General features: G+C 35.8%; 1 long non-coding RNA gene and 4 other non-coding genes across 5 annotated transcripts; all 5 read left to right on the forward strand.

Moving 5' to 3' along the window:
* trnar-ucg (transfer RNA arginine (anticodon UCG)) lies at nucleotides 1–73 on the forward strand. Its single transcript has one exon. It is a non-coding gene; the product is annotated as a tRNA-Arg (tRNA).
* Nucleotides 74–1446: 1373 nt separating this feature from the next.
* On the forward strand, nucleotides 1447–1519 carry trnar-ucg (transfer RNA arginine (anticodon UCG)). The gene has a single exon. It is a non-coding gene; the product is annotated as a tRNA-Arg (tRNA).
* A 1210-nt stretch (nucleotides 1520–2729) lies between these two features.
* On the forward strand, nucleotides 2730–2802 carry trnar-ucg (transfer RNA arginine (anticodon UCG)). The gene has a single exon. It is a non-coding gene; the product is annotated as a tRNA-Arg (tRNA).
* Nucleotides 2803–3030: 228 nt separating this feature from the next.
* trnar-ucg (transfer RNA arginine (anticodon UCG)) lies at nucleotides 3031–3103 on the forward strand. The gene has a single exon. It is a non-coding gene; the product is annotated as a tRNA-Arg (tRNA).
* A 6174-nt stretch (nucleotides 3104–9277) lies between these two features.
* On the forward strand, nucleotides 9278–23897 carry LOC134331720 (uncharacterized). Its single transcript, XR_010015160.1, has 4 exons — nucleotides 9278–9365; nucleotides 12535–12598; nucleotides 14145–14401; nucleotides 23342–23897. It is a non-coding gene; the product is annotated as an uncharacterized LOC134331720 (long non-coding RNA).
* Nucleotides 23898–25657: the final 1760 nt, after the last annotated feature.

Below are 25657 nucleotides of genomic sequence, written 5' to 3' on the forward strand. Positions count from 1 at the left end.
GGCCTCGTGGCCTAATGGATAAGGCGTCTGACTTCGGATCAGAAGATTGCAGGTTCGAGTCCTGCCGGGGTCATGATTTTAAATTCTGCCCAGCTTTGACTTGAGAAACAAGACCGGGTGCAAACGTGGGCCGGTTTTCTAAATAGCACCAAGGTTCTGAGAAGACTGAACAGAACCAGTTCAAGATCCAGAGTTACTTCGGTTGAGAAGGGTTCACAGTAATTCAGTCGTGCACAGATGCACAAGTGCTTAAATATTGGTTACAGCAAGTAAACAAGAAAAAAAGGCAGTGGCCTAATAGACTAACTTTGGATCAGAAGATTGCAGGTTTGAGTCCTGCCGGGGTCTAATGAAGAAGCTCAACACATCAAAGATTCTGAGGCTTAGAGGACTTGGTTTCAAATTCAACTTACCAGGGAATACTCGCCTCAACTGATCTGCAACGATGAATTTTCACCATTCCTAATGAAAAAAATCCATGATTATCAATAATTAATATGCATGTGTTATTGCAAAGATAAAACATTTGCTTTAAAACGAATGCTTTATATCGTTGGTTGACAAGTGGAAAAAACAACATAAAGAAACACACACACACATAAAAATACATTTTACCAGCAAACACTGTGTTCATGTACTGATCTCTAACATGTATTCAATTGATTATCTGGGACAAGTAGTTTTATTTCCATGACTTTGGATTAAGTTATACTAGTCATGTTCCATGTCCTGCAACAGACCCTCCAACTTTTTAGCCTGTGCTCTTCTTCTCCAGACCTTAAAATCTTCAAGACTGGATAATCAATTTAGTAATCCAGCCATGCACAGAATAGATCTAACAGAACAAGTGCACAAAACATTACTGGCCACAAGAAGGGAAGGAACAAGCCAAAAGGCCATAAACAGAGGCCCTGTGTCCTAACGGATCAGGCGTCTGACTTGGAAAGTAAGAATAAAAATAAGCATTTTCTTTAGCTACGAATAAATAAAACCAACTTACCAAGGAATATTTCTTTCAAAATATCTGCGACGGCTGATTTTTAACTTACCTTAACAAAAATCCATGCTTATCAATGATTAACATGAATGTGTTTTTGCAAAAATGAAACACTTGCCTTAAAACGAATTCTTTACCTCTAATTATTTACATCTATTCAATGTTTAGACCTTTTTAGGGAAAACTAACATGTAGTAAGAAACAAGATAAACACATAACACGTCTGCTTGTACGATTCAGTTGATCGAATCGATTTAAAAAGAACTGATTCTGAGTCGTTTCCACAGTTGCTTTCAACATCTGGGGCCAGTTGCGCAATAGTTATTATTAGATCACACTATGTAAAGCCTGACTTTTAAAAGTGTGATTATTTAAAATTCAACAGGTTCAAGATCCACATAAAAGACTTTTCAACCTCTATCCTCTTTATTAATTAACACACAGTCAGTGGCCTCGTGGCCTAATGGATAAGGCGTCTGACTTCGGATCAGAAGATTGCAGGTTCGAGTCCTGCCGGGGTCGCAGTTTTAAATCCTGCTCAGCTTTGACCTGATGGACAAGTCCAGGTAATGGGACAAGCATAATAAACTAGAATGGACCGTTTAGTGAAGTGTGATGCTTATATAACCTATATTTATTGGCTTTTGTCTGATTTTAAAGCATGGAAAACGTTCCATAAACGTGTTATAAGCGTTGAACAATCAGTGGTGGGTGTTGTATGTAGTTTCATTCACCATTGACATGGCTGGAGAGACATGGACGTTGTTTATGATGCACATTTGGGTCGTTTCTTTAGATGAAGACGTGCACACACCCAAAGAAAGGTTCGAGCTCACTCTTGTGGTAGGAATTGGTTAAAGCGCCTATCAATATGGCATAATGCTTATTTTTGGATAAATCCACATGTTAATGTAGAGGCAGAATTTGACCAATTTGAATGTTACATATTTGCCATGTAAAGATACTAAAGAATGTAAAAATCTAAATGATGCTTATTAAAATGACTTTCAACCCGTGAATAACTAAAAGCTGTTGCAGTTCATAAATCCAACCACGAGATGTCGCTCTTTACTTATAAACAAAACAGAGGTTCCCTTTTCAAACCATTTCACTCGTAGCTTTCGATCTTTAATTTCGTGGTGTGTTTGTATTCAGTTACTTTGGGGCGGGGCAGGGCAGGGCAGGGCAGGCACTTAAACCAGTTAAGATCACCAACAGTCAGGTGATGATTGAACAAATCTTAATTATTTATTTAGTTTATTCTTAATTATTTATTCTTTTAGAGTAGACTCGTCCCTAGATGTGAACCTACTTGATTTATATCAAAACCAATTAACATTTAATACACTTTAAATATAAGTGCATCATTTATTAAAATGAAAATTTAATTAGGGTAGGTAATATGTTTAATAGACAGGCACTTCCTTTCATTTACTCATTTACTGTAGTTTTTAGCAAGATTGAGCAGACGACCTTGTTAAAATATGGTTGACCATTTAAAATTCAACACAAATTCAACAGGTTTAAGATCTACATGAAACACTATTCAACCTCTGTTTTTTTTATTCATTAACACACACACACACACACACACACACACACACACACACACACACACACACACACACACAAATGCATCAATTACATCAATTACAGTTACCAACAAACAATAATCTCACAAATCCTCAAGACATTACTGACTGCAACAAACAAACAAAGCGACTTGCCCATCGGCCTCGTGGCCTAATGGATAGGGCGTCTGACTTCGGATCAGAAGATTGCAGGTTCGAGTCCTGCCGGGGTCGTGGTTTTAAATTCTGCCCAGCTTTTAATCGGACAAGCCAAATTAAATGTATTTACCTTGCTAACATTTAGCACGATTGAGCAGACGACCTTGCTAAAACGTGGTTGACCATTTAAACACACACACACACACACACACACACAGTCAGACGCCTTATCCATTGTGATTAAGCTCACAAAGTCTCAAGACATTACTGGCTGCAACAAGCAAACAATGACCCTCGCCCATCGGCCTCGTGGCCTAATGGATAAGGCGTCTGACTTCGGATCAGAAGATTGCAGGTTCGAGTCCTGCCGGGGTCGCAGTTTTAAATTCTGCCCAGCTTTGAACAAGAACAGGTAATAGGACAAGCATAATAGACTGGATTTACCTTGCTAACGATAAATCTAGTGTGGCTAAAAGCTTTAATTCGTGGTAAGTATTACATGTAATCAGAAATATATATATATTTAATCATACTCTCTTAATAAACTTCAATTTAACGACCAGCATTGTATTCAGTAACAATTATAAATGTAAATGCTCATGCCAGTATACCGCTGTCACATACTTTGTCTGGTCTGCATATAAGTAGGACGATGTGGCATGGTAACATCCATGTGAATCCCAGGACCCATAATTCCCAGCATTAATCTTTTCCACAGCTAAGCGACACACACAGCTCTTGTCAGGTACCAGTGTAAAACAATAATGTCATTCACTTTACCTGTCAGTGGTTTTACTGTAACGTTGTGGCTGATCAGTGTATACAGGTCTATACAATAGTGGAATGAGTTATTTACCCCATTAGTAAACAAATGTTTGACAAGCATATATTGTGTCAGTGGTTAAGGTACTAGACTAGTAAACCAAAGGGGCTTGCTGGTTCAAGCCCCACTACTGCCAGGTTGCCACTGTTGGGCCCTTGAACAAGGCCCTTAACCCTCAATTGCTTAGACTGTGTACTGTAAGTCGCTTTGGATAAAATGAAAATGAAAATTAAACTGCAGCGCCAACGTGTTAATTATAAAGAGTTTTGGCCGCTAGATGTCAGAATTGCAACAATAACAATATAATATTCAGCGCCAATTCAATGAACAATTAAACGATTTCGATCTATAAGAATACTAACAGTTTATTAGAATTTAGATTTATAAACAAATTAAATTAAACCAAACTTGAAATTTATAAAATATATGCTACAACATTTTATAGTATTCTTTATGTTTATAGTTAAAGAGTCAATTTAGGTAAATTGAACGACTTTTGGTTAAACTCTCAGAAATAATGACTTTCATTTATCACATTTCTTGTTAACATTACAATATGTTTTATGTGTTCAAAGTATGTCAAACTAAATAAACAAAAAACTACACATGGTATGTTTAATCACTGTTTAATGTCGCAGGATGTTGTGGATACCAAAGAGCTGAAGTTCTTCACTCATGTGCATTAGAAGCTATAGGGGGGTTTAAAAGATAACATTTGAGGGATTTTGTAAGACCAATAATTCACACGTGTAGAAAAATGCGAAAAATAACCAAATTAAAGGTAAGTTCACTGTAACAATTACGTGCAATACTAGTGTTAGTTCTACTAACTCTGTTAGTTTCCCTGTTTTCTCTTCCTTATAATGAAATTAAATTAATCACTAGAGAACTGTTTATTATGTAGCATTAATGTGTCAAGCATAAAATATTACAATTGTTTACACTGTAATTGCTATTCTTATTATAAATAACTATAAATATTCGTTTAACTTGTGATATCAACTTTAAATAAACAGCTCTTAATTCTTAATATGAAGGAACCTTTTGATGAATAATACATATTAATGCATCCGAGACATTTAGGTGTCTCTAAAACACATCTGTTAAAACACTCAGCACATTTCCTGGGTTAAAGGGAATTGAAAATGTATTGACTTTGACCAAAACAGCACACCCTTAAGTGCTCCATAAAAATAATAATGCATTTAATGTATGACTGTCAACTGTCATCCAAAAATTCGTTTTTATATTTATATGTATGTTTGTTTAATAACTGCATAAAATGTAAATTGTTTCTATCAGTAAATCTCAGCTATTTCTTAAGCTTTTTACATCAACTATTCATTGTACTTACAGTTCAGTTTACAGTAAATATTTGTGCTATGTCATATGTATTGTAGTTTTTTTGGTAGGTAAATTATTTGAACAAATTTTTCAAATATCAGGTATCTTGTCCACTTTCATCAACACATTAAAAACCTATTATAAATATCATTATAATGCAACCTAACAAATCACTGAAATAGAAAAAATTTTATTATCACCCTTGTATTTTTAATGTATGAGCAAATCCTACATTCAGCTAAAAACACCAAAAATGGATTTATTCGCAAGATGTGTGTTTTTATTCAGAGGAACTTGTACTCAAAGACTGCGCGTTTAGAGGTGTTTTTAACCTTTATTTTTAACCTTTATATATGTTTTACTTTTCTTAAAAACATTCCTCCGTGTTGTAGTGCTCATGAATTGTGGTTAAAACATTACTCTAAACAATTAAACAGAACATTATTGTATTGTAAAAACTACAGCGATTTGGTGCAGTGTTTTCTTTGGGAATATAACACAACCAGGCACATTTTTCCATTTTCCAAATCCAAATTTATTTGCAATAATAAAAATAATTAAATAAATAAGTCGTTATATTTACTTAGTTATATCCATTTTATCAACAAAAAAAACAACAAAAAAACAATAGGGGTTGTCTGTTTTAGATGCCAAATTGATAATACAATATTGATGTATTATCAATATTTATTATTATTATGATTATATGTAATGAAATGTAATGTAATAAAGGGAAAAATCGGTATGGATGAACACATTATGAAGTTTCCAGTCATTCAGCTTCGCAACCCCGACCAGTTAAATTATTTGCCTATAATGTGAATAACTTTTGTGGCAAGAGTTGAATAAAAATCTACATCTTAATACAGTTTAACTGATCGTTCAATGCAGCTAAAACACTTTACTTACATTTACAGTCTAAAAACATCTGTAATGATTCTAATGACAAATAAGAAGAAGCCTTTATGTAGATGACCACAGTGACTGGTTACGACAAAATGTCAAAGGGCAGACATGGCCCTCACTTCTGACCTGCACTTATCTGAGTAGGTTGACTCCTAATCTGGGCACTTAAAAATCACAATAAGGAAAAATCCAGGTCAAGTCAAAAAGTCAAGGACTTCTGTTGGACAGTCCAGCAGGTCTAATAGTCGTTCCTTTGAGTTTAAACAATTTCGCTTAACCATTAAACAGATCCTGTAAAGAAGTGTCCGTGTTGCTGGTGGGATAACTAAGTTTTCAAATTTACCTAATATGGCACAACTTAAAAACATACAAGCAGCCTTTGTGACTTTAAATTGTTCTTATTTGTTATAGCAGACACATTCTGTCATATTAGTCCCGACAGAACCGTCCATTGATGTTTAATAACTCCGAAATTATAAAGTCTCCCCAGTAAAACTTCATAACCATTTAAAATTCTGTCTAACAATTCAAAAATATCGATCAATATTTAAAACCTGTTTAATATTTAAGACCTGTTTAAAACATTGTGTTGTTTATGTTAAAATTTTCACAATCATTATAGGCACCCACGGCTTTTAGAGTTCACACTGTTAGTGCTTTAAAATCTAATTTCGTTGTCCAATGTCCTTAATCACCCTGCTATTATATCTTACCTTACTTTATTACAAGATAGTTGCCAACATATAAAAGACAGATTAAATAATATACAGGGGTAAAGTATATCATGAGTTAGGGTAATAATTTTATGATAAATAGTGGGCTGGCTCTATTATTTGTGCCCCAAAGACAAAATTTTTGTTCAGCTATACTAAAAGCAGCAAAAAAACCTCTGAATTTGTGCTTTAATCGGTCTGAGAGAACACCGAGAGACCATCTTTAATAATAAATCCGTATCTAAGAGTTTCTTGGGGTTGCTTAACAGTTCTAGGTGTCATTTCAACTTAAAAAAAAAACCCAGAAAGGGGATTTAGGGATTAAGGGTACGCAAAGTGCTCTGTAGTCCCTTTCTCAGGGGTGTATACTTCGAGTGGTATGATTCTACAGCAACTTGAAGAGCTTTCTTGAGGGACAAATATAAGAACCACTAAGGTCAGTCAGGATCAGTTTGAATCCTTGTGATGCACCACAGGACTAAGGAGTATCTGTATAGTTGTGATGTCAGAATGGTAGGGTTACGACACATTCCAATTGATTGACAGATTGATAATATCCCAGCACCCGATCCAGCCTCTCTCATCCTTGATATGCGGCTCTCTGATTGGTCAGTGGTCCTGCTGCTTGGCTCACGTCACTGCGGGAATGAAGCCACAGACGAGGCTTTTAGAGCCGAAAGCTGGAGTCTTCACATCTAGTGAGAGAGCATCACATCAGGAGCAGGATGCAGCCTAGATCAGCCTGAGAGATCAGTCAAAGCCAAGTGCATTTTATACCAAGAATCAGGTCCAGTCTCACGACCGTGCTGTTTTCATGGGAACCAATCCATGCTGGAAATAATCCACCAGTTTCTGCTCAGTGGATGTAAAGAAAGAGGACGCGGAGACGGACTTACCAAAGAAAACGCGCAATTACGCAGCATCGCAATTCACGTTTTGATTTGGTAGCGAATGTATTAAAAGTGCGATACTGAATGCTTTTGAATCGGCGTTCAGCTGCTTTGACAGAAACCCTTGGAGAGGTGCCAGTCAACCAGGCACTTAACACTTTGCATCCCGAGCATGAGAGATGGAAATACGCTCGGCATCATAAAAAGTAAGACCTGATCACTGGATTGTGTAAAACCTCTTTTTATGGAATGTCAGAGCTACTGAATGGTAATTGACCAGTCTGTACTAACTGGTATCGAGTTTACTAATGGCTGTCCGAGCAAGGTTGCGTAATTGTTCTCAGAATTACAGACCACACTAAGGTCACATTAAATAGACGAATATTTTTTGGAGCTGCATAAAATTTTCTTTGTTCAAATTTGTGCATAATTTTTCAAGGGACAAAATGCTAATGCAACATATTTTTAAGACAAAGTGGAAAATACAACAACCTGATATAATACAGGCCTGATAAGTGGTTTTGCATTAGAACTACAATAGAACTTCTGGATGCAAACACATTTTCACTGTATGAAGTGTGTATGCATTCACCTGACTTCATAAAGAGAGTTTTAAAAAATATGGTCGTACCAAATATCGGAACATGAATTAAAAGCCAGAGTGTTTATTTGGCTGTTTGCTCGTCTATGTTTGGAAAAAAAATTAACATGTAAAACAGAAATGTAGTCTTTTTTTGCATGCATTTCTTAATGTTTTGTTTGTTTTAATATAAAGGTAATCACAAAGAAGTGTATAAAGAAACTACCAGATACTAATGTTTTTTGCAATAATAATAACATTAGGTATAAAATACCTTAAGGTAAAACCTTGACTTGTAAAACTTTGCAAAACTTGTGATGCATCACAACAGGTAACACAACTGTCATTAAGAAATTAGGCACCATGACGTCACATGCGTTTGAGAAGCTTTATGATGGAGTTCTGAATTAACCGGTGCATTATATAATATATAATAAGAAATAGAATTGTTACAGACCTAATTAGACAGCTTACTTATACGTCAAGAGCGTAAAAAACATATCTACATATTAAAAATCACAACTATATAAAATTTGCTGATTGAGAGTTATTATCAGTCTGTATACTGAATTATATTAAAGCAATTTCAATTCAGTTTCATGTTTATGATTTTTTAATGCATTGAAATGCTGATTTTTTTGCTGCTTATTACTAAACCATACTCAATTTTACATTAAAAAAAAAAAAATTGTTCTTAAAATAAATTATGTAAACTTATGGACCCAATTTATTTTTAGATTTCACCCATCCCAGCCTTAATAGAACCCGAACATCACTGAACTATATAGACTATAGCAATAACACTTATTAATAATACAGTTGTAATATATAAAATTAAACAGTTTAAAATTAAACTTTACGACTTTAATGTTTTTGTTTTTTTATTAGTACAATTTTATGCAAACGTGCTAAATCCTGAAAGAACCAAAATATGATAAAACTATAAAATGGTAGATAAAATGATGCGAAAATCCTGGTAGTATTACAGTTGTGGTGGTTTTTATTAGATGGCTGTTGCTTGTCAGTTTAAGTAAAATGACCACGTTGATAATCCTAGGCCTAGCTCGTATGTGTATGTATGTATATATCACAACACCCACAGTCGTGCATTAAATCACATTGTTTTGTTTTACTGCATGTTAATATATAATATACATTATTGTTTATTGTCAGGTCTGCTTTTACGAGATGCTTCTTGTTAAATGTGACATGAATGAAGGGCTCGGTTGCTATCTTTGGTTATCTAGCTGTATGAGTGTTTCTCCTCCGTCATAAAGCTAGATAACCGAAAGTAGGAGCGGGTCTCCTGTACCTCTCTGCTGCTGCACCAACACCAGCATGGGCAGAAAAATCAAGACATCTTCGAGGAGAACTTAGACAGGGTAAGTAATGACAGGGTAACTTTGTGACATTCTAAGAAAACTGAGAATGTACTTTCTGAAAGCTGTAGTTTCAGACCTATAGCTTAAGTTTTGATAGACCTGGGATTATGTTAAACAGATAATAAATAATTAAAAAATACTGATGCTAAAGCAGTAAAAAATAAATGCATGTTTGGCATTCCACATTACTTCACATGTATTTTACAATGCACAATAGTGAATCATTACATCTGACATATTCAAATGCTAAGGCTTCCCTTCTGACTCTTTAAAAAACTGAAAAGTAGTGTTTACAAATTAAATCAAAATTATAAGTCTTCAATATAAAAACCCAACTTTTTGCATTTTACACACTGGATAGTTTAAATAAATAAACTTTCATAGTAGTGAAACATTTAAGTTAGACTTTTTAGTATTGCACATTTGATTCCTAACATTGTGCAATACTTACTCTATATCGGACATCTTATTATTTATTTAGAATACTAATGTTATTTTATTAAAAGTAAATCTTAATATTTGAAGCATGCCAAAGCCTAGAAAGCAAGCTACCATGTCACCCATGGTCACTATGATGACCTTCTCCTGCGAACTATTTTCTTATTTAATTAGTAGTACGCAGCTTTAGTCAAATAAACAATATTATTATGAGAATAGGTTGAAAATCAGAGCTTTTGTTGTACCCAACTAAATTGTTATTCTTAATTTATTGCACAGTAAAGTCTGTTTCAGGTTTGATTCGATTTTTTTGCTTATTTATTATAAAAATGAACTGAGACGAGTGGGAAAGCGATGAACACAAAACCAGATAATGGCTTCACATTACACAATTAATCTGATCTTAATTTTAATGTTATTGTTTGATTGACCATTGTATCATGTAACTGCAAACCTATGGTTATGTCACACACACACACACACACACACACACACACACACACACGCACACACACACACACGCACACACACACACACACACACACACACACACACACGCACACACACACACACACACTTATCAGGGCAGTGGTAGTTCAGCGGTTAAGATACTTAAGATACTGAACTATTAACTGGAGATTCGCTGGTTTACACCCCACAGCTACGAGTTTACCACTGTTGGGCCCTTAATCAAGGCCCTTAATCCTCATTGCTGGGACTGTATAGAGTCACAGTTGGAAGTTGCTTCAGATATAATTGTCTGCTAATGCTGTAAATGTAAATCACAATCATTAATGGCAGAGGAAGGCAGATAAAAGTGAGGGGAAAAGGTCATTTTAACCTCTTGACGAGATTTTTCTCAGCTTTGTAGGACACACACACACACACACACACACACACACACACACACACACACACTATCCAGTTCTAACTCTTTGTTGCTGAGAAATCAGGTCATGTGAGAAGCTAAATGTACATACACACGCAGGCCTAAAATATCCCTCTAATGGTGAAATGACACCTACAGTAATGGATTTACACTCATAAAGCAAGAGTATTTTCACTAATGTTAATGTAGAACTGGAACTCTAATTGTCTATACCTAGTTTGCAGATCAGTTCAGCCTATTTTCAGATCTTCTTCTTGACTGCTTATCTATATCAGATTTAATAAGGACCTCACTGCTGTCTTTACTCCCAAACACAATGAACAACTTTATTTCAGCCTACAGGGCACCATCACAATATACAGCACTCTCAGTACTGAGCTATACATGCACTCAGTAGGTGTGTAGTGGTGCTCAATGACTGGAGCATTGTCTTTACTAATTGGTTTGATTTGGGGGGACTTGTGAAAGGCCTGCGTAGAGTTTTCCCACGACTGCACAGATTTGTGCCCAAAGTGGCTCAGGGGCCAGCGCTTATTTTTTCAACTTAAAGCAGGTGATGAGGTGCCACATAAATTGGCTATAGCGAGTACAATCTACCAGTCAATAGCTGGCGTTATACATGACTGTGCCACCTGAGCACTGGATTTAAAAAGTATATCTTACAATTTTTATGTCACTTAGAACATATTTCAGAATTTAGTAGAGATTCCACTGATCCTTGAGAAATATCCTAACTTAGCTTCATTATGTTCTCAACATGGGCTATACTGCTTTAGTAGATCAGTAAGATATGCAGTTAAATCACTATACTTATAGCCTCAAAAAGGGCATCTTTTATACAAGGAGCACAAACTGTGCCCACAATCAAGACCTGCTTAGGCAACCTCCTCGTGAATGAAGTAATGTATGGGTAGTGATGCTCATTTGTGTTCATAATACTGTAACAATATTGTACTTGTTTAATGCAAGTTTTTTTATGATTGCATATGTCACATTTATGATTAAATCATCAAGGCAAAGTATAAAATGTAAGGATAATTGTCAAGTTTACACATGAACTTGTAGTTGATTGTGAGAACAAAGAATTAAGTCTCTCTACAAAGAAGACAGTTTAATAGGCTTATTAGTAATTTCTTCTATTATTTAATCCAACTCATTGCTGATGAATCTTAAATAAACTCTAATGGTGGGATTTTATACACTTTTTAAGCTATAGATCAAGCTATAGTTGTAAGTTCAAATCCTAGTACTGACGAAGAACCAATTTTTTGCCCTTTATCCAAGTGCCTTAAGCCTAAACTATTTAGCTGTGCACTTGCATTCTATTATCTTTTCTATTATCTTAAATCTGGCTTCCAAATATATGATTTATATGAATACAAATACCTTTATTGTTATTGTACAAGTACAACGAGATTCAGTGTGCTCTACTTAATATATAAATAATAAAATAATATATAAAAATACTGTATATATAAATACAGGTAGTTACAAAGTTGGATAAGCACTTTATGCAATCAGTCCAGTGGGGAAGTGTGCATGGTGCAATGCTATATACAATCAGCCAATTATTTGACTGATTTAACTAATAAAAGTCAAACTGGGCAACCTGATGGCTTAAAGTTGAGAAAGACAAGCCTGACATGGCCTGCAGGTTACTGTTATCTAGTTCTGCTACACAATTTATTGTTTAAATATGTCTGATAGATTTTAATGATCGTGACTGTGTGAAGGATTCAAGCTGGTGGGTTTTTGTATGTCACTTTGTCACTTCAAATAAGCAACTAAAACTTTTAAAATATTTACACACTTATATGTTCTTTCTGTCATCCAAACCCACAGCTTTTCCTAAGTGCAGTGTTTTTGTGAGAGACCAGACCGCCTAGCTCTGGAACAAGTACATTTGGTGAGTACAGTCAAGATCTACAATATTGTATTCACAGTAAAGTAGATAGTTGTTGTGTAGTGCAGCTATAAAGCATATAAAACATTAATGTATATTGGTTGACATATAAAATTTATATAAAAAGCACACCATATTATACTGTAAAGAATTCTTAAGCAACCTGCTGCACAGCATGCAACTGTCTTTTCAACATAAATACAATATATAATTTTAACAGAATAACAGGCATAAGCAAAGATAAAAACTAAAAGACAACTGATATCCATAAATGAATCAAGTAAAATCAATCTATGGATTATGTTTACAGTATAAAGGACAGGATCTCGCTAGCAAATATTGATTGCGTTTTACTAGTGTCATCCAGGTGTTTATCAGTAGGTAAAATCAGGCAGATTTACCTTTAGTTTAGTAAATTTGGAAACCCTAGACTGTGTCCATGCCTCTTCTCTTTAACACTGATTCTATTTTTAATGTTGTCGTTTCATGTAATCTCTGAGTGTCCACGTACGTGTGTGTGCTGCCACTCTTAGACATCCACCCACTCATCACCTGCCTAAGATGATCACACATCCTCGACACAATCTCACAAAATAGACGGCAGCACAATATTTTCAGGAACAAAGCTTTAGGCTTTTCATTTTGCTCTGGTACTCAGGGATTTGACTGGCTTACTGTACGATACTGATACGACCATCTGCTTTTGTTCCATGCTAGGGGATTTTGTACAAATATTATGTAATGTGTCTTTTTATGGTTTATTTTTAGAACACAAGGGCTGGTTATTAAAAAATGGAGTTTAAACCATTCGGCTCTGATGCAGCTAAATCTAACATTCATTGATGGCATTTTATATTTGTCTCAAATTTATTTGGTGTAAATCACAGATAGGATCAGAGAGAGTGAGAGTGAATTTGAATGTCTTATGGCAAGCTTTACAATACAAAGAATGACTCGAGGATGGTGGGCTGGGGGCTTTTGATGCAATAAATGACAGAGGAAAGGAAATTATATGTCTCGGTCTCAGAAATGATAAAAATGTATGGCTCACGATCACATTACATATTACATTTATGTAAAATTAATGATTGCAAAGAAATTTTGTCATTATTCATTAACAATGATCTTTTCCGGCTAAACTGGTTATCCAGCTAAATTGAATAAGGGTTATGTGATGAAATTACAGCAAGACAGCAATCGATGGTGAAGCTGATTTTGTCTACCTGAGCTAAAAGCAGCATCCTAACCACACAAATTAGTAAATGTTTAGTTTACACTAAAAACAACAGTACAGCTACTGTTAGGGCCACATGATCTTATTGTATAAGCTGTACTGAGGTAAAAATAGTGATGCCAACAATTATGCAAACGTAGTTGCAATGACATCTGCTTAATTAAAGGTGACATTTTGTATTGTGCTTTACCCTCATCTACTGTAGAGACTGTCAAGCTATTAACATTGTCTTGATGGACTATGACAGCAAAGAAATGACACAACCATCCAAATGAAAGAATAGAAAATAATAATCAACTTTCCTTTTTTCACCAGCCTCCCCCTGCCATCAAGGGAAGCATTCAGTGCCCTCTGTACCCCCCCCCCCCCTCCAATGTAGGGGGTGGGAGAAGAGAAAAATGACGTACCAGAGGCTAGAGCTCTTGTGCCAGTGGGGACAAAAAGGCTGCCAGTCACCACAATCCCCACAGATGCTGAAGATTGAAGCTGAATGAGGGGCTGTGCTCCGAGGAAGCCATCTTGATAGAGACACACTGGCTGCCTGCTTCCTAAAATGGCTGTGTTGGCATGAGGTACGTTTGCATCAGTCTCTTTGTTTTACCAGGCATTCTGGATTTGTCCTTGTTCCCAGAAAAGCTTTCATCTCCCCAAGGGCCACCTCAATTACCACAGCAGGTTATGCAAAAGAAAAAAAAAAACGCACAAAAAGATCATGGTTTCATGTGATTACTGTGATTGTTTTTCTTCACCCATGATTGTACCCAGCTCAGGATATTACTGGATAGTACAATATTATTAAACAACACACTGTAGTAATAATAATGTCTGACAGCTTATTACATGCAGATTATCTTGATTATTTTAAAATAAACAAATAGTGGCGTACAGAGACACATGTATAAATGCTTACACACACTAGCTGTCTAATTAGTAGCAAGAAAAGCCCTCTGTTATGGGCATTTCTAGAGACAGTATAATATTTATGGCCATCTCCATAATGTTACTGTCAGGACTCTTAGCTAGGACTAAGACAAGATAAAGACTCATACCAACCAAGACAAAATCAGAAGCCATACCAATCAAGGTCAAGACCAAAACACAACAAAGATTCGTAACAGCAGCTACAGTCAGATATCACTCAGATGAAGTAAAGACACTAATGAATATAAAAAGACAGTCTGTACTTTACAGTAACTTAGCCAAGGAATTAAGCCAAGGAAGACAGACTGGAACTAGTCAAGTCAAGACATGTCTCAAGAATTACAATGAGTAAAAAAAAGAGAATGATCTATCTGTTAAATTTGTCTATCAGGCCAGAATATGACCATTACCATTTGCTTACAGTAAATCAATCAAAGACAACTAAAATCTGAACTTTAATCGCATTAAAACAGCAGACCTATTCTAAATCACTCTCTGATTGTCACTGAATATGATTAGTTTGTTAACAGACAACAGTAAGACACGTTAAAGCTCATTTATTTCACAGCATTTCAGTTTCATTTTACGTTTACGATACACTTATAAGCAGCACAGACCATGAAAAGCTCTCTTAAGATTTTGAACTCAACTGGAACAGACAGGGCAAATGCCTGCATTAATAAACCGTCAACAAACCATTTATAAGCAAATATGATTTTTTGACATACTAGGCTATTTATTAGGGTAATGTGCAGTTTCGGACAGGGCCAAGTGTTGCCTCATACACTAAATTTGTTATCAACGTGCAAAAGCACCTGTATGTAGTACGTACCAGGTCAAAAATTGAAAATGAAAACGCAGAATATCTTCATAGCTTAAGATGGTATTGCATTTCAGTTTTGAGACGAAAATTCGAATAACAAATGCTGATTATGACCAGTTATTCAATCAATCCATGTGGATGGATGTGGTAATATGATATATTTAGAAAACTAGTCAGTCATATTATTAGTAACATCTATGACAGGATTTACAATTAGCTTTATCTATCCTTACAACAGAAAATTTGTCATAGTGACCTAATCCTTACTAACAAATTTTAGAGACACTGGTTTCAGTTGCTTATACTTTTTGCTAACTGTTTTGTCCAGTGATAAAATAACTATTAAGTGGCAGAAATAGAAAAAGGCAAAACAAATCTGGTGTTAACGAAGGTTGCAGCTCAGCTCCAGAATAGCTAAAGATTTTTTGTTTTTAATTTATTCTATTTTTATCCAGTGAACAAATCTATAACATTAATCAGTTGCATTGAATTTGTGGGGTAAGTGCTTAAAAATAAATGGAACTGATGCCACAAATGCTGTGTGTCCATGAAAAAGAGCGTATTAGCATAATTGCATAGCCATGCAGGCTTTCAATTTAAAGCACGGCATCACTTTAATTTTTATGGACGTGGAGCCTTTTTGTATTGCACAAAACTATGCAGTTATACACTGACACGCTCTTGGTGCTCATGTACGTCCATCAACAGACACAGACTCAAGGTCAGATGACTTGAATTTCTTTCATATTCTTTGAAATGAAAACCAAACTCATTACCTTTATTAATACGATTTCTGTTACTGGTTTATCCTGCTCATGGTCACGGTGGGTACGGTCCCACTGGGAAACACTGGACAAAGCAGGAATACCCAATTAATTGCAAGTAAGCCATACTGGCACAAATAAAAATATGCTAAGTTGCATGTGTAGCACTAATGCCAGAGATTTGCAGAAGGATTCAGGAAGCTTAAATGTCACATACATTAATGCATACTGAGCCAGATTTTCATCATGGACATAAAAGCTCTATTAGTAATCAAATGCATTTACATGGTCTCTAACAAACAATGGGTTCAGATAATAGTGGTTCAGAACCTTGCTTGAAAAATTATTGTTATAACACGTGACTATATATACACACACACACACACACACAATGTAGTGGGACATCTAGGTATTACAGTTCTTACTGTACATTAATGTACAGATGTCTAGGGATGAAATGAGAGCAGTGCCTTTAATAAGCATGTTTAATTAGGCAGGGTATTTTTCTAAGACAAGGGGGTGAGGGGCTTTTCCTTCTGTTTTTCCTTAGAGAGTTCAAGATATTCATTGACTATATAACTTAGATATGTGTACTAAACAATATGATACAATACTGGTGTCACTAACCCAGGTATGTATTTAGTCTTTATTTTATAAATGCTGTATTATGTGTTGGAGAGGAATGAGCGAGACAGTGTAAATTTGTTCATGCATGCATGGCTTGTGTGTGTGTGTGTGTGTGTGTGTGTGTGTGTGTGTGTGTGTGTGTGTGTGTGTGTGTACCAGAGCATAATGTGACTGCTGCAGAGCATTGTCGTTAAGTGTTAATTATGCCATTTGGCACGCTGCCAATCCTATAGTCCGTTTTTTTCAGTTTTCAACATGCAAATTAACACCAGCTTCGCTGTCGAGGTAGCTGTGGTGTTTCTTTGTTTTGTGTTTTTAATACGTATATAAAATATTAGTATATAAAAACTAGCTGGACGGTGGTATAAACTAATCTACACTAAATATGCAAAGCTATTAGACACGAAATAAAAAGATGACATGTTGTAGGGTACCAACAGCTAAATATCTGTAAGCTTGATGACTTTAAACACTTACATCTGGCTGTGTCGTACCAATGCATCATTTTTCCTCAAAACCATGAAAACGGAACCAAACATATTATTGTGTTTTTAAGCTTCTTAGATTGTGCTGTCCTACTAATTATTGGGTGTTGAGTTCCACCCTTCTTTGATAGACACAACCTTTGGTCCATTTATCTCTGCCTAGTTTTGGAAATAAATTTTAAAGGCCTTTTATTACACAGATCTTTTATTCTAGGATGTTTTAACAATGCTTGTATGTAAACCTAAATAAAGAGAGAAGCTGCATCATACTAACACTTTAGATCCTCTTCAGTCTGATGGTTTATTAAAGCTGTATGTGAGGGCAGTTTGTAAAAAGACATGTCATTTTTGGCACCATCGAAACAACTGAACAATAAAAAACAATTGAAACTAATTAATTTCCTAGGATTACTATTATGATACTGTATGTCCTTTTTTCACCAGTTCTATCACGTCTGGTGCATCTGCACTGAAGACAATGTCAGGTGACTTTTATGTTCACTTTATTATCCCTCTTACATTATATAAGCACTTCTAATATATGTGAGATTTGTCTTGAATAGGAATTTTTTTAAAGTGATGGGAATTTTTATAGCGGAGGACATGCAGTGTGCCACACAGACCAGGTTTAATCACGTCTGGTCACTGTCTGTGAGGAGTTTTGCATATTCTTTCTGTATTTGCATGGGTTTCCTCCAAGGGTTTTCTTTCACCTTTCAAAAACATGTCTTGCTATGGACTTACACCATGTCCAGGATTTTTTAGCCTCGTTCCAAGTGTTCCTGTATAGCTTCCAGACCCACTACGATTCTATTCAAGCTATTCATTTATAATTTAAGTCAAATTTGCTCTATAATGTTGGTTTGAAGTTCCCTGGACTGAAATCTGCAGGTTTAGGCATCGTGTTAGTAAACAGTTAATACAGCTGCATTATTATTCTGTTCCTTCTCTATTCAATAGCAGCATTGTGAGTGGGGCACTTATTGGCTTCACTGTGCCTCTTTTTCCCACCATCGTCTATGTAGATGAGGAAGACACGGGACGCACTAGACTGGGAAGGATGCTCAGGCCCAGACAGAGCCAGATGCCTAAATTAGCTCCCAAACCCCTTAGAGACTTTAGCAAGAGAACTAAATGAGATCCTTTTTTTAACTGCATGTAAATTAACGGGTAGTGAATATGTATAGATTTGTGTGGGATCTCTTCTTGCTCACCAGTTCGGCAGTAAATACTGTATCATGGTAGCACAGAACTGTGAATCAACTGCGAATTCTTAAGCCAGTGCAAAATATTACAGTAACTAGTATAATAAAATTAGATATGACAACAGATATTTATAATAACCCTCAAGTTTGAATATGTAACCCAGGAAAGAATAACAGCGCTCACCTGACCAGACTGTCTGCCTTTCCCCTCTGTCAGGGTACAGCAGTTGGCCGAGCAATTAATTAAAGCTGCATTACAGTATATTACCCATGAAAATGGAGCCAACAATACAGAAAACCCAAGAGTAATCGTGCAAAGGTTTACACCAGGGGCTGAGACAGTATTTTATAGGAAAACAATGAAGGATCCAGGACAAAAAAGGAACATAATTTATGCCCAGCAGGATTAATGAAAAGAAATGTAAATGTAGTATAGTAGTACTTTTACATGTAAAACTCCAAACCCTTCCAAGTTTGTGCCTTCAGCTTAGATTCTTTGACCAGATGAGACACAAGCCTTTAATATTATCATAAACCAATAAAACCGAAATGGTCAAACAAGCAGACAGTACTTCTAGTTTGTAATGGTGGGAATCTGTGGGCCCACCCTGTGTGCGGTGAGAAGTTTTGGAAGGGGGGCTTACTGTCTGGATCTGCCTGTGGCCCCATGTGGCAGATGCTGCAGCTGGCATGCTAATAGCGCAGGCCTGTGGGATTCAGCTATCTGGGAATAATGTCTGGCATACTAACAGTAGTTCCTACGTGCCACCCCCCAGCCATCACTTCATATGTCATCCTTGATGCCCTGTATCATTTTGCATTTTCCAACCGTTGCTTACAGCGCTTGTGATTGAATTCTAATATACAGCACATGTTTAACACCACGGAAGCAAATGTGATGAGATTGCAATAAAAGACTAGCTGATGTACAGTACATGTGATGTATGGCTCTAGTGTATTTCTTAAGATGGCTACTACATTTGTGCATGTGCATCTGTAATTTATAACTGATGTTGAATTTTGGATATAGGCATTTTAATAATATAATTTTTGAAAGTAAATAGTGGGAATTGAGCAAATCTCATTACATTATTTCTTGGAATAGCTTTAAGAAGACTGTTTAAATATCTATTTTTGTCCCAAGTGGGGAGCTCAGCTGCCGATCGCTTCTTAATCTTAGGATAAGCGGCATTATCCGGAGAAGGGTTGTTCTGGGCTTTGTATCGTCGACAGGGGTCATTTCTCGGTCCTTCTGATGGCTGATCGGCCGTGAAAAGCCCTGGACGGGGATTCCTAAGCATGATCTGGCTCAGAGTCTGCATGATCAAAGCTGATCTGGTGCCACATCTTTCTACTTGCCATCAGACATCCAGGGAACTTACATAGTTGAAGTGTATGGTGATTGCCATGATCATACTTACAAGACTTGGCAAACTGGAACATTACTGGGTAGCTATGGGTTGTAACCCCATTATAATTTATTAATTTGTCTTGACATAGTTGTATTGACAGAATTATAATCAAGGAAATCAGTGGAAGCTCAGTAGCTACTAATAATCAAAATATTGCTGGTTTAAGCCACCACTGCCACTGTTGGGCCTCAACAAAACGTATGTTAAATACCAAAGTCAAGTTCCCCAAAGACTATGTAATTGAAGACCAGTTGGGTAATGTAGTGCTTATAATGAAGCATATATGGTATATACAGTATAATGTCTACTTGGAATGTATATAAATAGCAAGCTGGCTGTCCTTACATGCTAAAAGCATTAAACAGGCTCCTGACTTTCATGCTTGCTATTAAAGTGGTTCAATTAACAAAACATTCACAAGCTTGTAATTTGGATCCTCCTCAAATATTAATCATTTTAAGCTTTTTGCATTACTTTGGATGATGTACATTATTATAAAATATTAAATAATTTAGTAAGCAGATAGAATTCTGCTGTGTTAAAGCTATAGAAAGTCTCACTATTTGTTGTATTTTGCGGTTCCCATCACAGCACAGCCAAATTCTGACATAATTAAATGCAAATAAATACAACTATTTCAACACTGACTGTCTGAGCATCTGTACCAAAGTCAAGTTCAAGTTCATTGCCTTTTACGGACATCTAATCAAGGCCAGCCAGACAAGGTACTGCTTCATCCAGTTACATCTAATCAAGGCCAGCCAGACAAGGTACTGCTTCATCCAGTTCCGTCAACCACCACCACCCCCTTCACCCCCACCCATGGGAGGGGGCACCAGGCACAGGGCAGTTGCCAAGGGAGAGAGTTCCGACAGGACCAGAAATGCATCTCTGAAAAGACTGGCCTGTCAAAGTGTCTGAGGGAAGTCAGGCCAGTTGCCCCTGCACCCACTACATACACTACAGCCCGAGCAGCTGGGCACAACCGCAGTGTGAGTGTGGGTGCACTTCCAGGGCCTGGGAATGTCAGCTAGCAAAGCACACTTTATATTAATCAGGCCCTCCCTTTCTCTGTGACTTTTGTAAACACCCCCCCCCCCCTTTCCATTTTAAGTGTCTAGTCTATATCCAGCCCCCCTCCCTTCCTAATGTCTGATAGGGAAGAACATGGTACAGGCCTGATAGTCAGACATCCTATGACTATTGGAGATGGCAGCATCTGCTGTCTGCTGTCTATTTTACTTAATTTCTCAAAAAAGCAGCAATAAAAGCAAGGTAAAAGCAAGAATACTTTTGGCTGTACGCTTTTATTAATTAATTAAAGAGTAAAATTATAAAGTAAAATAGTAATTAGATTAAAAAGATGACAACAAAAGCATCAAATTCAATATGTAACGGTTTTATGAAGTTGCTGTAACATATTATAACAATTTGCTGACAATCCTAGATTGTTTAAACATTGTAGTTGCATAATCTCTTGGTGTGTTGTATTAGGTTTTAAAAATGTGTTGCATAAAGTCAACCGTAATCACATCAACTTGTAATATAATGTCATAATCATGACGAGTCTATCTAGCAAATGAAGGCTATTGTCTAGACTTTATCTAAAACTAATACTTTGCCATTAGTGTGTATGTACAGGACTAATAAAAGTTGTTCACCTTGCGTTATGGGATTGTGGACATTAACATTGAAAGTGTTGATCCATTGATGGTGAAACAAATTAATCCAGAGCAGCCAACTTCATCCAGGTGCATGTTGTGTGTTTGTACAATGGCTCGGGGGAAAGTTGGTGAGAAAGAAAGATCTAGTGTTAGATGAGGATATGTGTTTTCTTGAGGTCTCATTCAAGTCGGAGGACGAGTATTCAGAATAAAAGGCCAATGATTTGCATAAGCTGCATGCAGTCTGAGGGCTCGGGGGTGGGAGATGGGGACCAAAAAAAAAACGATATGAGGGAACATAAAAAAGAAAAGAAAGAAACCCCACATTGTATGGAAAGAGAAAGAGAGTGGGTGCTTGAATGAGGGAGAGAGTGAAAATTAACAGAGAAAGGGATTTTGCCAAGTCTCCTGAAGGGATTAAATTGTCCAGAAGCCTCTCTACATATAATTTGGTCAAATTGGTAATGGCACCACTACACAGTACTCATGCATGATGAGGCAAATTGACCATTTTTGACTTTGCGAGGCAAACAAGAAAGAGAAAAGGGAGATAAACAAAGACGGGAGATTTACACTGTAGGTTTTACATATGACAAAGTATAAAATATACAATATATATATACAGATTAGTAAAACTATGTTGAAAATGAGTATAAAAATAGTGTAAGGGTTTTTTTGCGCACAGAGAGTTGGAGCTCCTACTGTGGTTATACAGTTGCATTTGGTTGTAATCTATCTGGTCAGTAATGCAAACGTAGACGGTGGTAAACTGTTATTAAACTCTGTCAGCCATCTGAAGTGGATGTGGAAGAATATTTCAGCAGTTTCTACGCAGTTGTGTTTCATATTCTACCCCATATTACAATTAAGACACATTAGCAACATTATAATGACCGTTCACTGGAATACAGTATTTAACATTCAGCCTAAGGTCTTTAAGTGCCCTTCGAGAGTCCAGAGGAGTGTTTTTTGCTGGTCTATGGGTGGGAGGGATGGCATTTCTCTAGAGCAATGTGCTGATATCTGGGAGCTCATGCGTATGGAAAATGGGGAGTTGTTTTACTTCAAGTGTTGATCTGCTGCAGAGATGGTGGATAGAATTTCAAGTATGTTGAGTAAAGCACATGTTAGGCTTCCAGGTTGGTAGCTGTTGTGTGATGGGGGACCTAGTTAGTGAATAGAAATAAGAAATAACACTATTTTTATTATTTTTTAAATTGTGTAAAATGTAAAACACAGATTCAAGCTAATTACTGCTTACTTGCAGTCCACTTTAGTCCCTTGTTCATAGCTTCATATGTGCATCTGAATTGTTACACTTGCAGCTTTAACATACTAGAGACTTGCTGGGGTTGGTAAAGGTTGGATTACACTGGTACATGAAAGATTAAGACAGTGAGAGCTTCATTAGAAGTAATAATATATCTATTAAAAGAGATCTTAATTGTAATACACAATACTTTAATTTTGTGTGTTTTGTGTTTAGTGGTTTTCAATTAAAATTAATTGTTTAAAGGATCAATGTTGATACAGCAATTTAGACAATGATGTTTTATTTAAGAATAAACTATTGACTATTGTTTAATAACCTTTTTTTTTCTTTATTTTTAGCCTCTGTTGATGGTGACATCCAGCTGATCAGACTATTTCCTGACAAGTCATCACCCAGCGTTTTGATCCAGAAGGCTAATCGATCACCCGTTCCAGCTTCTGATCTCCTCTGAGCTCTTCTGGCTATTTTATAGTAGACAATCAAACCAATTTGCAATGAAGCATTTTTTCAGTTTTATAAACACACTGGGTGTAGAGACTGTACAGGAAACCAGCTAATAAAATGTGCCTTAATGTGTGAACTGTTTACAATACAATGCAAAAAGAATTCACATCTGAGTACAGTATAATTAACAAATGTGCTCGGTATTTTATTTTAACTGTGTTGTTAATGTTTTTAAGAGTAAACGAAAGATTCCTTAATGATAACAATTATATTTACTTCATCTTGTCTTTAGTTTTGGGAGGAAAAAATCATCTCTGTATAATCAGGATATAATAATGGCTTGTAAATGCAGAAGTAATAAGACACTTGGTTGTTTCTATTGTATAACATTATTAATTGATATCCATACCTTTAAATTAATTAATAAACATGTGCAATATAAAACTAGTATTTACTGTGTGAGTTTATTTGTCATTCCCAGAGTTTAGATTTTGTAAGACTTTTAGCTACAGTGATTTGATGCCTGTTATCTGGAACACATATTTTATACCTTTACTTTGCTTGTATAAACAGTAAACATCAGTAGTAATGTATACTATCTCACCATTAATAAAAAAAACAGTAGTTTAGATTTTGTGCTTGGTTTATTGATCAAATCAGATCATTCACACATGCAGTTTACAGTTTTTGAGGCAAATATCAATATAGATACAGTCATTGCAGTTATAATACTATGTAATATAATATTATTTTGGAAAAGTCATTTAATTCATTGGTCATTTGTTCTACATATTGCACATATTGTACACAATATATATTATAGCAAATCACACAAGAATAGCAGCTGTTTTTATTAAAATGATCCAGCCTGATTAAATTCAAACCAAATAAAAATGTATTTAAAACACACGGTACAACTAGCAGAAAAACGCTTGGATAACTGTCCGGTCACATGATCAATATAGTAGGATAATAATAAAGGAGACCAAATATACACACATATATAAAATTATTATATTAAAATATATGAAAGTAGAAAAATAGAAATTCTAAAATACACTGTGTTAAAATACACTGTGTAATTATAAACCCTGCCATGACTTAAAAGGTATTCTTGAAGGAGTGTCTCTATACTATACGAGTTTTTACATAAGTGTATTGTGGGTTTTTCTGAAATAATTCGCTGTGTCAAAAATACACATAATAGAACTTATTATTTACCTAAAGTTATATTATATCATTTAATTTTGTTACATGTTCCTAGCTGGGACATTCCATGGGATTAGAAATAGGTCTAGTTTGACTGCACCTATTTTCAGTACAGTCAAAGGTGTCACATTTAGCTTAAAGGGAATTTGTCCAGATTGTCAGATGTACTTAAAAAAAAAAAATCCAAAACAGATCTGAAATAAAGAAGAATGTTTGGAACATGAGTGTTGCTGTCCACAGTTTTTGGTCGTGTGAGCTTTGGTGCCGTGGGTGGCATGGGGCAAGTTGCTGTTGTCCAAGAAAAATGTCAGTCTGGTGTGCTTGACTGTGGACAGCAACAACCATGCTCCAGCAGATCTTACTGTGATGGTATTCCTACCAACCTTGGTCAGAAACCACCGAGTGACTGTGACCATTGAGAACACTATGTACAGTCTAAGATTGGGCTAAAAAGTGTGCATTAAATACTGTGTGTAACGACATTGCTAGAAATTATTAATAAATGTGATGGTCTGTAATAACCAATTGTTGTTAACTGCTATTAATGAGAAATATTAAAACAGGCAGCATGTATAGGTTATTTAGGCATTGATATAGATTAAAGACCGTTCTTAATTTCTTAATATGATCTATTTTCTTATTATTCTTAACCAAAACATTTACACAAGACTTACCAGCCGAAGATAAACAATTTTTATACCGTGATACTATACCCTGTATACATATACATACTGACCGCAGTGTTATAAAACTGTGAAACACACCATAGAGCACATAAATGCATAAAATATTTTATAAATCAGATGAGTCTGCTTTAATATATTTCAAGTACGAGAAGTGTAATAAAATTGGTGTATTTTATATGCTGCATACTTTCTACAGTTGTTCAGGAGAAGATAACTGTTATATATAAAACACCCTGTGCTAAATAGTGTGTTAAACGACTCCTTTACCAAAGGTAAGATTACTTCAGTAATGCGAAGACCTATATTCTTCAGATG

This window comes from Trichomycterus rosablanca, chromosome 17, assembly GCF_030014385.1.
Source record: "Trichomycterus rosablanca isolate fTriRos1 chromosome 17, fTriRos1.hap1, whole genome shotgun sequence".
Classification (NCBI taxonomy): domain Eukaryota; kingdom Metazoa; phylum Chordata; class Actinopteri; order Siluriformes; family Trichomycteridae; genus Trichomycterus; species Trichomycterus rosablanca.